Source organism: Hyla sarda, chromosome 4 (assembly GCF_029499605.1).
Source record: "Hyla sarda isolate aHylSar1 chromosome 4, aHylSar1.hap1, whole genome shotgun sequence".
NCBI classification, from domain to species: Eukaryota; Metazoa; Chordata; class Amphibia; order Anura; family Hylidae; genus Hyla; species Hyla sarda.
Genome location: NC_079192.1, coordinates 114,148,113 through 114,167,445, shown reverse-complemented (window position 1 = coordinate 114,167,445; position 19,333 = coordinate 114,148,113). Strand labels below are relative to the sequence as shown.

Sequence of the window (19,333 nt, the reverse complement as noted above, 5' to 3'; positions counted from 1 at the left end):
TTATTAAATCAGTACATTTTTCTCATTCAGCCTTATATGGTTTTTTCTGTACATCATTTAACTGTGGCTATGGTAGAATTTACTTACCCTCGGAGTTTTATGTTGCGATCCCTGTCCCTTATTATAATATGTGCTTACCCACAGTTTCCTATGTGTCTGTACACTAAAAAATATTCATGGATTTATCATGTCTCTTAGGCAGTCTTAGCATATGTTTTTTTTTTTTTTTTTTTTTTTTATATATATATTTTCTGTCCATTAGTGGTCTTGTGCGCATCGTTTTTAAGCACTTAACTCGCTTAATCGCTAAACATGTTTATCACAATGTAACATTTTGCTATGGGCTAAACTCCCATGTATATTAATATATCTATAAACGAGTTTGGATATTTAGGTGGTAATTCACAATATGCGCTTTTCATTATGAGACAGTCCAACTACCCGGGTATATCCCACGAGCGGCCGCTGCACTATTACACTGCATTGTTCGCACACATCGTAGGTTACCACACCTAGATTGATATGACATACAGGTCACTCATGGGTTAATCGGCCATCTTTTTCCACTTAGTTAGTTCTTACCTGGCCGCACCCTCCTTTTTCTTTGACTACCTTCCCTATGCCACGTCACATCCTGTTTGATGGAGGCGGGGAGTTTTTTCCACGGTGGGACCCGACCATATGCCAGTGGGTATTTAAACCCCCGCGTGACTAGGTACCAACGCCATGACTAAGAGCAACTGCTCGAAACGCGTCGGCGTTTCACCCCCCCTTTGATTTTAGTGACATGTCACTCGTCACCCTGTGGCGATTTTCCATGTTTTAATTAGTTGCCATTAAAGGTTAAGTTTTATTGGAAACCTTTCCCAGGAGCTGGACCCCTTCCATTTTCCTTTTCTCATCTATGGTTTATACTGTATTTAAACCTGCTTCAGTATGGTCTGACATTTCAGCGTATTTTTGCCCGATGCTAATTTTTGCCAAAAAGTTGCTATTGATAAATTCAACACCAATGCATTTTTTCATCTAAAATAGCCTTGAATGCATCATGTACTAAATATCCTCTAAAGAAAAGGTCGTGAAAAAGTTGCACGTATTTAGACTGCGACTTTCTGTGCGACAATTTTAGATGGGAAAAAACAGCAATTTTCAAAGTTTTCACGAAAAATTCTAAATCTGAACTTTTCAGGGACCAGTTAAGTTTGAAGTGGATCTGAGGGGCCTTTCTGTGAGAAATCCCCCATAAATAACCCCATTTTAGAAACTGCACCCCTCAAAGTATTCAAAATGACATTCAGAAAGTTTGTTAACCTTTTAAGTGTTTCACAGGAATAGCAGCAAAGTAAAGGAGAAAATTCAAAATATTCAGTCTTTTTACACTTGCATGTAAGAGCCATTTTTTTAATTTTTACAAGGTGTAAAAGGAGAGAAATCCGCCCAAAATTTGTAACCCAATTTCTCTCAACTTTTCATTTTCACAGACCACTGTTCTAAAAATCTGTCAGACACCTGTGGGGCGTAAATGCTCACTTTACCACTTATTACATTAAGTGAGGGGTGTAGTTTTCAAAATGGGGTCACATGTGGGGGATCCATTTTCAGGAAATGTGGGGGCTTTGTAAACACACGTGTCCTTCAATTCTGGACAAATTTTCTTTCCAAAAACCCAATGGCGCTCATTGTCATCTGAGCATTGTAGTATGCCCGCAGAGCACTTTACATCCACATATGGGGTATGTTCTTACTCAGAAGACATTGAGTTACACATTTTGGGGGGCTTTTTTTTCCTATTTTCCCTTGTGAAAATGAAAAATTTAGGGTACCAGTATTTCAGTGAAGTGTTTTTTTCATCTTCCCATCCAACTTTAACAAAATGGGGGTTAAGGTTCACTATACCGCTTGTTATATTCCGTGAAGGGTGTAGTTTCCAATGTGGGTCACATGTGGGTATAATTTTTTTTGCGTTTATGTCAGAACCGCAGGAAAATCAGCTACCCCTGTGCAAATGACCAATTTAGCCCTCAAATGTACGTAGTGCGCTCTCACTCCTGAGCCCTGTTGTGCGCCCGCAGACCATTTTACGTCCACATTATGGGTATTTTTGTACTCAGGAGAAATTGCATTACAAATTTTGGGGGTCTTTTTTCCTTTCACCTCTTGTGAAAAAGAAAAGTGTGGGGCAACTCCAGCATGTTTGTGTAAAAAATTTAATTTTTTTACAATAACATGCTGGTGTAGACCCCAACTTTTCCTTTTCATAAGGGGTAAAAGGAGAAAAAGACCATCAAAAAGCCCAGGCACACTGGTTGCGAAACACTGAGTAAGTTAACAAACTCAGTGTTTTTCAACCAGTGTGCCTTTAGCTGTTGCAAAAGCTACAACTCTCAGCTTGCACTTACAGCTGAAGGGGGTTGTAGTTATGCAACAGCTGGAGGCACACTTTTTCAGCCTCCAGCTGTTGCATAGCTACAACCCCCAGCATGCACAAACTACTAAAGGGCATGCTGGGAGTTGTAGTTGTGTCTTCTGCTGCCATTTTGTGCATACTGGGAGTTGTTGGTAAGCAACAGCAGCCTTACCTCGTGCTGTTGCACATGCCGGATCCTCCTGCTTGCCTGCCGCCGCTGAAGGATCAGGGGCCCCCACTCAGGTACTAACTCCATGGCACCCGCTCTCGCCCTCCGGAATAAGGCGGAGCGGGTGCCATTAGGGACACCCCCACAGCAGGAGTCCTGATTTGTTGGCCAGCAACAGCCAACGAATCAGGAAGATTGTGAGGTGGCACCAGTCCCACCTCACTACTGCTGCTAAAGGTTGATAGGTGCCCTCTCGGACGGCACATATTACCCTTTTTGTCCGGTCACCGGGTTACAGGGGACCCGATTGACCCGGAATCGCCGCAAAACCACGATTTGAATTGATCGGCGATTTGCGATGCTCACCGACATGGGGGGTCTCAGAATCCCCCAGGCGTTGTCAGGTACATCCTGGGTCCTTAAAGGCGTATTCCAGGCAAAACATTTTATCCTCTATACAAAGGATAGGGGATAAGATGTCTGATCGTGGAGGGCCCGCTGCTGGGACTCCCCATGATCTTCCTGCAGCACCCGCATTCTTTGCGGGAGCTGGGTCTCCAGTTTTAGAAACCTCCGGGTTTCCGGGACTGGGGAAGTGACGTCACGCCACGCCCCCTCCATTCGTGTCTATGGGAGGGGGCGTGACGGAGGTTTCCAAAACTGGAGATGCAGCTCCAGGCATTGAATGCGGGTGCTGCAGGGAGATTGTGGGGGATCCCAGCAGCGGGCCCCCCGCGATCAGACATCTTATCCCCTATCCTTTGGATAGGGGATAAAATGTTTTTGCCCGGAATACCCCTTTAACCCTTTAAGGACCAAGCATTTTTCAGTTTTTGCCCTTTAGTTTTTTCCTCCTTACATTTTAAAAATCATAACCCTTTAAATTTTGCACCCAAAAATCCACATGATGGCTTTTTATTTGTGCCACCAATTCTACTTTGTTATGACAGTCATTTTACCCAAAAATCTACGGCGAAATAGGAAAATAATCATTGTGCGACAAAATTGAAGAAAAAAATGTAATTTTGTAAATTTGGGGGGCTTGCATTTCCACACAGTACATTTTTCTGTAAAAATGACACCTATTGTATGACACATCTTTATTCTGTAGGTCCATACAATAAAAAGGATATCCTACCTATGTAGGTTTGATTTTGTTGTACTTTTGGAAAAAAAATCATAACTACATGCACGAAAACTAATGTTAAAAATACGCTTTTTTGGACTTTGGATTTTTTTTGCGCATACACCATTGACCGTGCAGTTAAATTAACAATATATTTTTATGGTTCGGACATCTACACACGCGACGATACCAAATATGTATTTTTTATTTTATTTTTTTATTTACACACTTTTTTATGGGAAAAGGAGGGGGATTCTGATTTTTAATAGGCATGGGGTTAAATCACATTTATTAACGTTTTCTTACTTTTTTTTATTCAGTTTTATAGCCCCCTCTAGGGGCTGTAACATTGCATACACTGATTGCAGGCAATGTTTAATACATTGCCATAGGAATGCATTGATCAGTGTTTTCTGCGCTTGATTGCTCAAGTATGGATTTCAGGCTTGGAGCAAATCAAACGCCGATCGGACAGCCAGGAAGAAAGTAAGGCACCTCCCGTGGTCCTCTCAGCTGTTCAGGATGCTGCAATTTCACCGAGCTGGTCCCGAACAGCTCCGCTGAGCTAGCCGGTATGGATTTCTCCTGTTTTAGATGCCGCAATCAACTTTGATCGCAGCGTCTAAAGGTCAATACTGGACATCAGCCCAATAGGCAATGTCCGGTATTAGCCGCAGGGCCTGGTTGCTGATAAGCAACCGGGACCCCGCAGATATGAAGCACGCTCAGCTTCTGAGCGTGCTTCACAGATCGGGAGCCGACCACGGACGTAAGGGATTAAGGATCGGGGATGCAGGGCGTAAGCACTTAGAACACAAAGTTTTAATTGGAATAATATTTTTTTTCCCTGTGCATATTACTATAGCATACTTGCTTTTTATTCCTAATCCAGTTGAAAAAAATATCTAGTGTTATTTATTCCACTACTAGTGTACAAGATGATGCAGGCAGTGTGAGCTACAGAGTAGTGTTGGGCGCAAATATTCAAATAGTAAATTCTTATCGGCACTTCGTGATTTCGCAAATATTTAGACTATAGCAAAATATATTTGTTATGATGAATATTAGTTTTTTTTCACAGTACACATCACAATGATGTGTACTGTGTAAATAAAAAGTGATTATCTTTCCCTGCTTCCAGCTTGTGGTCCAATGAAGGTGAATATGTGACACTTTGCGAATATTGGCACTTCCAGAGGACACTGGCACTTCCAGAGGACACTTCTTTTAGCTTGTGGGCCAATGAGAAGGATGCAAATACAGTTGTAAGAGATTAGCAACATCCTTAGCAACCAATAGGAAAGCATTAATTTGACAGATATAATCGCGTATGTGCATACTGCTAGTTTCATTACGAATTTTGCAAGGAAAAAAAGTGAATGAATATGCGAAATTTGTGAATATAGGACGAATAATCATCCATATATTTGCAAAATATTGCGAATTTGAATATGGCCTATGCTGCTCATCACTATTACAGAGCACATGTGACCACCACCACTAGATACAATGGGTGGACATTCTGAAAAGGGATCATCAAAGAGTAGGAAATGCCCTTACAGCAATACTAAATAAAATCTTAGATTTGAAAATTATTCCAAAAGAAAAATTGTTAAGTTATGCTTTGTCAACCTATTGTCAACTACTGCCACAAAACGGGGTATACAGCACTGTCATGTACTACATTATTTTACATCACTGTACATGCACTGCTAATAATGTGAACATCCTATTCATACAGACATACCATATTATATATATATATATATATATATATATATATATATATATATATATATTGATCAAAAAGTGCGCTAAGCGCCTCCATTTTTTGACCAAGAGTGCTGCTGCAACCTTCTTTTTTGTATACTCTGTATATGTATATATGTTTTTATATATATATTTATTGTTAAAAAAGTGCGCTGAGAGCCTCCATTTTTTGACCAAGAGTGCTGCTGCAACCTTCTTTTTTGTATACTCTGTATTTGCCACAGCAGCGTGCACCCGTGTATTAGGTAGTTGTGCTGACTATGTTTCTTTTTGTTTTTGCTGTGCAATTTAAGGGGAATGGCACCCTCTCTAGCCGTGCACCCCACCCCTCCCCTTTTTCACAGGAGGTTTTTAAATTGATAGTGGATCCAGCATGTCACCCAGTCAGAGGCCATATGCCCAGCAGAGGTGAGTTAAATGAGTGTTAGGGTCCCATTTGAAATGAGGCCACCTCTGCATGGTGGATGGGGGACACGTTTTGATTAAAAAGTGCGCTAAGAGCCTCAATTTTTTGACCAAGAGTGCTGCTGCAACTTTCTTTTTTGTATAATATATATATATATATATATATATATATATATATATATATATATATATGCAAATTAGCTCACCACACCACCTTCACAGGTAGTGTGTCCTGCAAAACAGCTCAAGCTCTAGTTAAGAAGTCTCAGAACTGATTGGGATTTATGCCAAGCCAGAATTCTCTCCAGAAGGAACGAAGACCCATCTGCAGACAGCTGTTTCGGGGTGCTTGCCCTTCGTCAGTACAGAGCAGGGTTATCTGGCATAACTAGTCACAGGCCTCTCCCCTCAGCCAAGCCAGATAACCCTGCTCTGTACTGAGGAGGGGCAAGCACCCCGAAACAGCTCTCTGCAGATGGGTCCTCTTTCCTTCTGGAGAGAGTTCTGGCTTGGCATAAATTCCAATCAGTTCTGAGACTTCTTAACTGGAGCTTGAGCTGTTTTGCAGGACACACTACCTGTGAAGGTGGTGTGGTGAGCTAATTTGAATTTTTTGTTACTCAGGAGCCTGCGGAGTGCCATATGGCCTACTTAAATCTCCATCCTACCAGAAGTGGTGTCCTCTCCCTGAGGAAAATACTGACCCCGTTTAACTATTCACAGGCCTCTCACCTCAGCCAAGCCAAATATCCCTGCTCTATACTGACGAGGGGTAAGCACCCCAAAACAGCTTCTCGGCCTTTTGGCTAAGATCAAGTGTAGTATCTGTTCTTATCAGTTTACGCCGGTGACCCGAAGCGCCGGTATTGAGCTGGTGGGGATGGGTGCTGCATGGTAGGAGGCAGGTGTTCCGGGGCTGGTTCTGAGGAATCAGCTCAACGGCTGCCCTGATGTGTCCTGCTTCGCCATGAGGTAGAGGGGTGTAGAGCCGAGGTACTTCTGTGCCTCGGGGAGTGGGGACCCTGAGGTGCCAAAACTCCCTGGGTGTTATAACTCACTGAGTGAAAGCACTGCACCATTACTCTTCACCTTTGTCACTCACCCTTGGTATCCCGGCTTTCTGGCTAGGATCCGGGAAATTTTTATAGATCCGGCTGGATGACCGGGCAGGATATCTGCACTTATCCACTTATTTATTTTTTGTGTTTTGTCACTGTGCCACTTTTACGTGTTGTTTTGTACACAGGATTGGTAGGATGCGGTAGCCCTTCTGGGTGTCCCTCCTGGCGGTCTAGGGGAGGTGTGTGTGGCCATTAGGTTCCTCCCCTCCCTGCAACCCCTGGGCATCTTGGCTTTGGTCAAGATGCCACCAGTATACGGCTCCTCGACTTATACTCTGGCTAACGCCTAGGTGCCAGGTGCATTTTCGGCCCCTTAGTAGCTTTGGCGAAAAGGGGCATTGAACCTGGATGCTTGCAGGTGCCTTTTGGCCCAGAGGTGAAGGGTAGGTTTGTTGGGGAGCCTCTCTCCTGTCGGAGAAGGGCTTAGCGATAGACCGCATCCGTTGTGCACATTTTTTTAGTGTGACATGTTTGCACTTTTTCTTGCACTTTAGGTGATAGAGAGCGCTTGCCTCTTCTCTTAAAAAGCACCCCAAAACAGCTGTCTGCAGATGAGTCCTCTTTCCTTCTGGAGAGAGTTCTGGCTTGGCATAAATCCCAATCAGTTCTGAGATTTCTCATCTGGAGCTTGAGCTGTTTTGCAGGACACACTGTCACGTATGGGCAGGGAAGTAGTCCTCGCTAAGCTCACCCGCGCCCCTGTCCCTGCCTACTTGTCCGCCTATCCTAAATGATAGCCCGGCAACTGGTCGACAATCCCTTCCTAAATAAGTGAGGGGAGTCAAATTTCAACACAATAAAATACAATCCTGTCAGTTGTCAGGAGCAACAGGGAAACAAGCAACTAACAAAGACAAACTAAACATACACACATAAAGTCGATGTCAGTCAAACCGAGTCAAGCCAGGAGTGGGAAGAGGTGCCAAATCGCTATAACCAAAGAGAAGTCAGATATGAAGCCAGAAGTCAAGTTGCCGGGTATACAAGAAAATAAGGGATTGCTAGCTACTCGCTTTCACAGTCATCCTCCCAGTGTCTGATGCCTGGAGATATAGGGAGATGCACATGTGGTCAATCAGTAGCTAGCCACTCAGCAGCAGGGCGTAACCCGGCAACCTAGCAAATAACACCTTGTCAGCACCTGTTAACCCTGCTGGTGCTGACACACACTACCTGTGAAGTTGGTGTGGTGAGCTAATTTGCATATATTTTTTTTTTACCCAGGAGCCCGTGGAGTGCTATATGGTCTACTTAAATCTCCGTCCTACACCAGAAGTGGTGTCCTCTCCCTGAGGAAAATACTGACCATGTGTGTGTGTGTGTGTGTGTGTGTGTGTGTGTGTGTGTGTGTGTATGTATATATATATATATATATATATATATATATATATATATATATATATATATATATATATATATATATATACATACATACACACATATATCATGTAATTAGTTCATGCCTTGTTAAACACTTGATATAATGGAATCCAACAACCAGGGAGCTGTAAGCTGTGCACATCAAAACAGTTAGATATTAAACTAGCAGCACATAATACTTGGGGAGAGATAAACAGCAGAAATGTAAATGTTAGCCGCGTTTACTAGCATACAGTAGACTAAATGATTCCCTTGGCCCTTGAGAGAGAAAACCCCAGGTGGGCATTCATGCATTAATAAACTGTCTGTCTATTGCAATTAGGCCAACTGATTTCAAGCCATTGTTCACACATTGTATATTTATCACTTCAAACTGAAATGTTGCATTGCAAAAAATAACAACACTCATGATGCCTGACACTGGCTGCCTGAATTATATATGATCGCCTGCAGAAAGCATTAACAACTCCTTGGTTCTCTCAAAGCTCGTATATCAAAGCTGTTTTGTGCACCTGTTGCTCCCAGGAGTGGAGTGCAGATCAGAGACCTGTAGAAACCGTACACTAATTGATCTACAGCATACACCTGAGGAGAAGTACTGGAGCAAATAAATACCATGACCTGCTACCCGAAAGACGATCATTAAAAGATCAGTCCACTATCATTTATATGACCTCCAAGGTTACAACATAACAAGCATATTACCTGTTGTCTGTTTTCAAGCAAGCTGGATTTTGTTCATTTGAGGACAGAGAATTGTATTTCTTCTTATGTAGAGAAGTATTAGCATTACCAGCACTAGAGCTCCATATACATACAAAGGATGTAATGGCAAAATGGCCAGATAGGAAGGTACAAGGAGCAAATGTAAGAGATGTGAAGGAACGAGGACCAGACGTGAAGGAACGAGGACCAGACGAGAGCACGACAAGACCAAATTTAAGGACACACAGACCATATGTGAGCACTGCAATATATGTTAGCACTATAGAAATAACTGAATTATTAACCAATAATAAAAATGATGATCTACTGAGTATTTCAGCAAATTTAAGATTGGCTTTGAGACAGCATATTGTTCTTTATGGTCAAAAACCTACAAAAAAAAATAGGAATCTGTAGACAAACCATATGTATAATATAGCATACCACATAAAACTGTAGGCAAACAGAAATAAAGATATACAGTAACCTCAGACAACTTTCCATAGGACACCTTGGAAAGTATATACATGATCAGAGATACCCTGCTTCTGTACACTGTGTGGTTGTACCCATTGGGGTTTATTTACTAAGAGTGGAGTGTAGTTTTCTTTGTGGGTTTTGATTTCCAACAGGAATTGTCCCAAGGTATTTACTAAGGTTCCCTACATTTTGCACTTTTCCCTACGTTTTGCTTTTTTTACACGTTCTGATCTGTAGGGTTTTCTTCAGCTCAAATCCACCAAATTCCATTTTCTGTGGAAACCTTAGTAAATATGTTGGGATTTTTCAAAACTGTTGGGGACACTCCCCTTTTGTCGGGACCACACCCGGGAATAAGTTAGGAAATAAACCCCATTGTGTACACAATGTACAATGGTGAGTGATTAAGAATTCACTGTATGCATCATGGCTCAGTGCACAGGGGCAGGGAATCCTGACTTATGAAGAAGCCCTTATTTCTGTATATAGGCACCGTGTAGGGCACCATGGAAAGTATGTACTATAGTAAGCATTGATTCATGTTTATGCATCATTTCTCATGTATACCTGTCTGTATTGCCCTTACCCAATGCTGAGAGGTGGGTGTGACTGCCACAGTGCTTTAGTGCAATGTAACCATTCAAGGTCACAGCATTTAAATGAGTGTGACAGTGTGTGACAGTGGCCATATCTGTACAGCAGGCTTTGGCACCTTTACTACAGATTCATACAACATGGATCTGAAATTCCTGTGGATTCTTATGCAGATCCTGCATCAATGTCCACACAGAATAAGTATAACAACCACTTTCTTGTCATGAATAGCAATAAATGCAGAAAAAAGGTTGGATCTGCCGGTCATCATGTGCACAATGCCACCTGCTACAATAGCCTATATCTCAGGATCATAGCTGGTTTCAGAAGTGAGATCCGATGGGTCAACAACTTTTGACATGTCTGAAAAACATTTTAAAAAAGTAGTTTTTAATGACAGTAAACAGTAGTGTTTATAGATATAGGGAAAGCTATTTACTGTCAGCTTTTAAAAATTTGTTTCTCAGAGTTGTACAGAGCCATAAAAAAACAACCAAATACTTCTATATGGGCCCTACTCTGCCTTGTTATGCCTCCAATTTCATATGGAACTGAGAAGAGTCCTGGTGACTCCATACTTGTTGTCCGCAGGGGCTCCTTGTACCACTATACTGTATGCATGCATGAGGTCTAGAAAGAATCCTAAAGATACCACAAAGTAGTTGTTTGAAGAACTGTAAGGGTCCATTCACACTACATATTTTTCCAGCAGGGTTCCGCTCATGGGATTTGGCATTTTCCGCTTGTAAATGCATTGCTGTCTGTGGAGATTCTGTAGTGTGTATGAGTTCATACGACATAAAAAGGCTGAATTTTAGCATGGTCAATAAAGGGGTACTCCGCCCCAAGACATCTTATCCCCTATCCAAAGCATAGGGGATACGATGTCTGATCGCGGGGTTCCTGCCTCTGAGAACCCCCACGATCTCTCCTGCAGCACCCCCTGTCATCTGCTGCACGGAGCGAGCTTCGCTCCGTGCCTGATTACGGGTGATACAGGGGCCAGAGTATTGTGAAATCACTGCCACACACCCTCGTGACATCACGGGCCGCCCCCTCAATGCAAGTCTATGGGAGGGGCATGGCGTCCGTCGCACCCACTGCTATAGACTTGTAAAAAATAGAATAAAAGCAGTCCTCAATGGCTCACTCAAACTAAAGGTTGAGTGTGTGGTGAATAGTTGGTTCAGATGATTCAATGGAGCCAGCTAGATATAAAAAAAATAATAATAATAATGTTTTTATCTGGGATGGAGGTGAGGATCTTTTAAGTGAATTTTTAAGGGTTATTAATAAAAATGAATTCTTTTTAAAATTCTCAGCAACTTATAGTAGAACAGACATCAATTTTTTAGATGTAAATATTTATATCAATAATAATGTCATTGAAACTAAAACGTTCCACAAGCCTACGGACAGCAATAGTTTTATTAGAAAAACTAGCTGCCATTTGCCAAGCTGGCTAGCAAATATTCCACACAGCCAGTTTATATGAGCACACCACAATTGCACAAATATGGAGAAGTACGAAGACGAAGCCATTGATCTGAAGACAAAGTTCCAAAACAGAGGATATGAAAAAGCAATATTGGATCAAATAAGCAAGGACGTAGCAACCATAGAAAGGGAAAATTATTAGAAAACAAGAAGAGGAATGAGAAAAATGAAGATTGTATGGAAGTACCGATAATAACCACATATTCAAGCCAGAGTAATTTATTTAAACGTATAATTCGAAAGCATTGGAACATTTTGAAAAATGATTGAACAATAGGGGAAAAAAAATACCGGATGAATACAAATTTATCTTCAAACGGGCAAAAAACTTGGGAAATTTAGTAGCACCAACAAGAAAGGTTAAAAACAAGACTATAAAGAAAGGACAAATAAGTACCCCTTTTCCGTTAAAAGAACTAAAAGGTTTCTTCCCTTGCCGTAAATGTCAAGCTTGTCGCGGGACGGACAATTCAAAACCCATTTTCTTTAATACTAATGAGAATTGTACTAAAATCATAAACAGTCACATCCATTGCAAAAGCAAGGGGGTCATTTATGGTATAAAATGTCCTTGTGAGAAATGGTACATCGGACGTACTAAAAGACTATTATATCAAAGAATGTCAGAGCATATGTATAACATCAGGAGAGGATATGAGGGCCACCCCCTGTCGGTACATTATAGGGAAAAACACAACTCCACTTCAAAAGGTTCCATCTTCTGCGGAATAGAAATAATTGCACCCCACTGGCGTGGTGGCAATTATATTTCCTGTATGTCTAGGGCAGAGGCAAGAATGATTTTAAAATTCAATACAGGGGCCCCACACGGTCTAAACACCGATTTCAAAATGTTTGGCTTCCTGGAGGATTAATATCATGAAACCCCCATATAAAACATAGCCCAAACAGAACGTTTAAGACACCGATAATAACAAAAAAGACTCCATATGAGAATAACAGACAGGTCCCAAGGAAGGGGGCGTACACTGGCAATATGTCACAGAAAATCTGCATACCTGTTAAATAGCAAGACATCCAAGAAACACCCATCCCAGACGAAGGAGGACGAATCATCCTCCGAAATGCGGCGGAAGTTTCTTGGACCATCTGTACCTCCGTAGTGACATCACTCACGGCTATCCACCCGCCAAACAGGCCACTCAGAGGAACTAAGCACGGTCGAGATGCCACCGGCCCGGGGAAATCTCTCGTACGGTTGCAAGAATCCAGTGACCTTCTCTGTAAGAACCTCGCCAGGACCCAGACTGTAACCATCCAGGATTATAGGATATTCCGGGACTACAGGTACCTTAGTCCTATTATTGGACCATCCGGAACACAGTGAGTTTTTTCCTCATCACCACACAGGCACACAAATTAAAGACCTGAGTGTTTTTCATACAATAGGAACTGCATGTTGCAAAAAGGAGAGGAATATCCGTATATACCAGCCATTCCTCCAAGGATTGGAACCATAAATATATATGTTAAGAAACAGGGTGAGCAACACATTACTCTTTTTGCTCACCCATTTACAGCTATATTGGCTATTCACCAACCATTATATTAACTCTGTCTCCACTTTGTATTATAAACAGCTGCAACCCCCTACATACGGGACCACACACATACCTATTTAAGAAACAAAAGGGCCCACGTATATTGAAGGCCCACCAGATTAGGTGGGTATAATACAACCCTCACTCTGTTTTTCATAACCATCCTGTTTTTTACATTGAACATTTTTTGAGACACATATACATTTTTTCTTTTTAGCCCGAAAATTTTACTCATCACTCAATTGAAGAAATTTCAAGCTGCAATATACTTTTTACAGAACCTTGTGCTATACCTCCTTTTATGTACTATTTATCAATAAAAAATATATATTTTTATATATAGTTGGGCCAGTATATTTATTTATTTATTTTGTTTTAAACCCTGTGTGGGAAACTAGGGACCCACATCTATACAAGGCGGCAACAGATACACCTGTACCTCGTCATATTACGTGACATATATTATCACTACCACCCACTCCTAGGTAGCGCTGGTGAGCTCCCTTTTTACGCTTTAGATATAAAAAAACATTTGATGACCAAAATACAATCACAATATAAAATCCACTATCTCTAGATTTTATATTGTGATTATATTTTGGTCATTAAATGTTTTTTTTTATATATCAGCTGGCTCCATTGAATCATCTGAACCAACTATCAACCACACGCTTAACCTTTAGTTTGAGTGAGCCATTGAGGACTGCTTTTATTCTATTTTTTTACTATTGTCCCCACTATTTCTCCTGGAGTCAGAGAATTTGCAGTTAACTTCTATTGTGAGCTCCACAATCCTCTATTTGCATCCTACAGACTTGTATTGAGGAGGCAGACCGTGATGTCATGAGTGGGCGGGGCTGTGACATCACAATACTCAGGCCCCTCGCCTGTCATCAAGCATGGAGCGAAGTTCGCTCCGTGAAGAGATGACAGGGGTTTCTGCAGGAGAGATTGTGGGGGTTCCCAGCGGCGGGACCCCCACGATAAGACATCTTATCCCCTATCCTTTGGATAGGGGATAAGATGTCTAGGGGCGGAGTACCCCTTTAAGATAGATGTAGATGATCAACACAGAGTTTACAGATTTTGGAGCATTTTAAATGACCCTTATTGACGTATGTTGGGATTTTGTAATACATTTGCACTAAATATTCTGTAAAACCATCTGCAGGCGTCCTGTATTCAATACAGCTGTCTCTTTTGCATGCCTCTCTGCTATTGCTTGAGCAGCTCATATGCTGAGCCACTGTAACTGATCAACAACAATGCAAAATGCTACTATTCACTGTAAGATTATCACTTGGAATTCTCTCTATGATTTAAATAATGGACATATACATGTCTAAATGAAGCTCAAGGCGGCTTATTTCATAATGTGCAAGGCAAAATGATAATATGGCATGATTACTTCAGCAGCCATTTGCATATGATTACATATAATGCTTTTCACTACGGTAATGAGCGTTGTTAACTCCTTTGAGATGTATACATCACACTAAGTATGTATACCGATGACTTACGTTAACAGCTTCCTGGTTTACCACCAGAAACCATTTTCAAAGACAAACACAGGTCAAGAACATCATATATTCTATTGGTCTCCCAGCTGATGTAAAATATTATGGGAAAGGATAGAGGAGGTATTTTCAGGTGTAAAATATGAAGCCGAAGCAAAACATGGAGAGCAGCAATCTAAAGTGTTTTATTAGGTTGCATCTGGCAGAGCTAACAGCTCATCATTACAATAATGTTATGTTATGGGTGAATTGTGAATTTATTTAATTGCTTAGAGCTAATTTGCGTTATATTGAGGATAATAGAAGAGCATTAAGTTACAGGGGGTGTAATTGGCCAATTCTTGTGATATCCCATACCCTTAAATAATTAACCAGTACTATGCAGCTGAGGTATTCAGCTTATTATGTGTTACCTGGAGGGGTTAGGGAGACTAAAAAAGAAACAGTGTAGTGAGTTTAGATTAACAAAGCCACAAAACTGCAAAGTGATTTAACCTCAGAGCACCTCATTGTCTGGAATATGGAACACACAAAATTTCATATAAAAATATTCTGCAAATACACATAGATGCACGAAGCTGGCAAATGTACATGCACCATTAAAGAGGTACTCCACCTTTAGACATCTTATCCCCTATCCAAAGGATAAGATGTCTGATAGCAGGGGGTCTGGCCTCTGTGACTTTGCGATCTTGGGGTCGGCGCCAGGGCACTCTGAACACGGAATCTTGGATAGGGGATAAGATGTCCAGGGGCGGAATACCCTATTAAAGGATATGGACACCTTTAAAAAGCATTTCATTTTTGCTTTGCACTTATTGTGGTGAATTTTTTTTAATAGGTCTTTATTAAAATGGTGGCTTACTCTTTGCTTTAAAAATTTCTACAGTGTGCTCTTTGAGCTTCATTTTCTCTCAGTACTTTTACACAGTCAACAGAATTACTTTATATCTGCTTCTCCATCTTTTTTTCAGCTTGTGTGATCTGTCCTCTAAGGTTTCTTTTCCCCCATGTCTCCATGTTAATCAGAAATTCTGACACATTTGTCTTTCTTTGAGAGCAGCTAAATGTTGGGACATTTCTTTCTTTTTCTATTTTTTTTTATTTAATACATACAAAATCCATTATTACTTACAGCATTATCAAAACCAACCCCCCCCCCTTTTCCCTCCCTCCCCTTAAGACAGCTTGCCCGAAATCCATTTCCTTCCTTTCCCTACTCCTCTCTTACTCTTTTCTCCTTTTCACTATCTGCTCTCTCCTTTCTCCCAGGGTAGCCATTTATTCTAAATTTTTTTATTTCTTTCACTGTCCTTAAACAGCAACAACTCATAAGTTCTAACCTTATTTATACCTCCTAATCATTCTTCCCTTGATGGAACCGCTGGGGCCAACCATTTCCTGAGAATCAAATTCTTTGCCACTCCTAATACTCCAAGTATGAGATCAGTATGCTTAGTTCCCACTATCTCTAGTCCATAAATTGTGACCTTAGGTTCAAAGAGCAATACTACACCGATTCTAACTTTAACCCTGTCACGATGCCGGCTGGCAGGTAGTGGATCCTCTGTGCCAGAGAGGGATTGGCGTGGACCGTGCTAGTGGACCGGTTCTAAGCCACTACTGGTTTTCACCAGAGCCCGCCGCAAAGCGGGATGGTTTTGCTGCGGCGGTAGTGACCAGGTCGTATCCACTAGCAACGGCTCACCTCTCTGGCTGCTGAAGATAGGCGCGGTACAAGGGAGTAGGCAAAAGCAAGGTCGGACGTAGCAGAAGGTCGGGGCAGGCAGCAAGGATCGTAGTCAGGGGCAACGGCAGAAGGTCTGGAAACACAGGCAAGGAACACACAAGGAACGCTTTCACTGGCACTAAGGCAACAAGATCCGGCAAGGGAGTGCAGGGGAAGTGAGGTGATATAGGGAAGTGCACAGGTGAACACACTAATTGGAACCACTGCGCCAATCAGCGGCGCAGTGGCCCTTTAAATCGCAGAGACCCGGCGCGCGCGCGCCCTAGGGAGCGGGGCCGCGCGCGCCGGGACAGAACAGACGGAGAGCGAGTCAGGTAGGGGAGCCGGGGTGCGCATCGCGAGCGGGCGCTACCCGCATCGCGAATCGCATCCCGGCTGGCAGCGGAATCGCAGCGCCCCGGGTCAGAGGACGTGACCGGAGCGCTGCCGCGGGGAGAGTGAAGCGAGCGCTCCGGGGAGGAGCGGGGACCCGGAGCGCTCGGCGTAACAGTACCCCCCCCCTTGGGTCTCCCCCTCTTCTTAGAGCCTGAGAACCTGAGGAGCAGACTTTTGTCTAGGATGTTGTCCTCAGGTTCCCAGGATCTCTCTTCAGGACCACAACCCTCCCAGTCCACTAAAAAAAAATTTTTTCCTCTGACCTTTTTGGCAGCTAAAATTTCTTTGACCGAGAAGATGTCCGAGGAGCCGGAAACAGGAGTGGGAGGAACAGATTTGGGAGAAAAACGGTTGAGGATGAGTGGTTTGAGAAGAGAGACGTGAAAGGCATTAGGGATACGAAGAGAGGGAGGAAGAAGAAGTTTATAAGAGACAGGATTAATTTGACACAAAATTTTGAAAGGACCAAGATAGCGTGGTCCCAACTTGTAGCTAGGGACACGGAAGCGGACATATTTAGCGGAGAGCCATACCTTGTCTCCAGGGGAAAAAACGGGGGAAGCTCTTCTTTTCTTATCCGCGAACTTCTTCATGCGTGATGAAGCCTGTAAGAGAGAATTTTGGGTCTCTCTCCATATGATGGAAAGGTCACGAGAAATTTCATCCACCGCGGGCAGACCAGAGGGCAAGGGAGTAGGGAGGGGGGGAAGAGGGTGACGGCCGTACACCACGAAAAATGGGGATTTGGAGGAAGACTCAGAGACCCTGAAGTTATACGAGAATTCGGCCCATGGGAGGAGATCTGCCCAGTCATCCTGGCGGGAGGAAACAAAATGTCGCAAATAATCACCCAAGATCTGGTTAATCCTTTCTACTTGTCCATTGGACTGGGGATGATATGCGGAAGAAAAATTTAATTTAATCTTGAGTTGTTTACAGAGAGCCCTCCAGAATTTAGACACGAATTGGACGCCTCTATCCGAGACAATCTGCGTAGGCAACCCGTGAAGACGAAAAATGTGTACAAAAAATTGTTTAGCCAACTGAGGCGCAGAAGGAAGACCAGGAAGAGGGATGAAATGTGCCATTTTGGAGAATCGATCAACGACCACCCAAATAACAGTGTTGCCACGGGAAGGGGGTAAATCAGTAATAAAATCCATACCAATCAGAGACCAAGGCTGTTCGGGGACAGGCAGAGGATGAAGAAAACCAGCGGGCTTCTGGCGAGGAGTCTTATCCCGGGCACAGATAGTGCAGGCTCGCACAAAGTCCACAACATCCGTCTCCAGAGTCGGCCACCAATAGAAGCGGGAGATGAGTTGCACAGATTTCTTGATGCCCGCATGACCTGCGAGATGGGAGGAGTGACCCCATTTGAGGATTCCGAGGCGTTGGCGAGGAGAAACAAAGGTCTTTCCTGGAGGAGTCTGCCTGATGGAGGCAGGAGAAGTGGAGATCAGGCAGTCAGGTGGAATGATGTGTTGCGGAGAGAGTTCAACTTCTGAGGCATCCGAGGAACGAGAGAGAGCATCGGCCCTAATGTTCTTATCGGCAGGACGAAAGTGAATCTCAAAATTAAATCGGGCAAAGAACAGAGACCACCGGGCCTGGCGAGGATTCAGCCGTTGGGCAGACTGGAGGTAGGAGAGGTTCTTGTGGTCGGTGTAGATAATAACAGGAGAACTTGATCCCTCCAGCAGATGCCTCCATTCCTCAAGTGCTAATTTAATGGCTAGAAGCTCTCGATCCCCGATGGAGTAGTTCCTCTCCGCTGGAGAGAAGGTCCTAGAGAAAAAACCACAAGTGACAGCATGCCCGGAAGAATTTTTTTGTAGAAGAACAGCTCCAGCTCCCACTGAGGAGGCATCAACCTCCAATAGGAAGGGTTTGGAAGGGTCAGGTCTGGAGAGGACGGGAGCCGAAGAAAAGGCAGACTTGAGTCGTTTAAAGGCGTCTTCTGCTTGAGGAGGCCAGGACTTGGGATCAGCATTTTTTTTTGGTTAAAGCCACGATAGGAGCCACAATGGTAGAAAAATGTGGAATAAATTGCCTGTAATAATTGGCGAACCCCAAAAAGCGTTGGATAGCACGGAGTCCGGAGGGGCGTGGCCAATCTAAGACGGCAGAGAGTTTGTCTGGATCCATCTGTAGTCCCTGGCCAGAGACCAAATATCCTAGAAAAGGAAGAGATTGGCATTCAAACAGACATTTCTCAATTTTGGCATAGAGTTGGTTGTCACGAAGTCTCTGAAGAACCATACGGACATGCTGGCGGTGTTCTTCTAGATTGGCAGAAAAAATTAGGATATCGTCCAGATATACAACAACACAGGAGTATAACAGATCACGAAAAATTTCATTGACAAAGTCTTGGAAGACGGCAGGGGCGTTGCACAGTCCAAAGGGCATGACCAGATACTCAAAGTGTCCATCTCTGGTGTTAAATGCCGTTTTCCACTCGTCCCCCTCTCT

The 19,333-nt window shown here is 42.9% G+C and overlaps 1 protein-coding gene and 1 pseudogene across 1 annotated transcript in view; one reads left to right on the top strand and one right to left on the bottom strand.

Moving 5' to 3' along the window:
* The window catches only part of AGBL1 (AGBL carboxypeptidase 1), a 791,487-nt gene that overhangs the window by 264,294 nt on the left and 507,860 nt on the right, over positions 1–19,333 (bottom strand). The window lies entirely within an intron of this gene.
* Positions 6,664–6,770, top strand: LOC130267842 (U2 spliceosomal RNA; annotated as a pseudogene).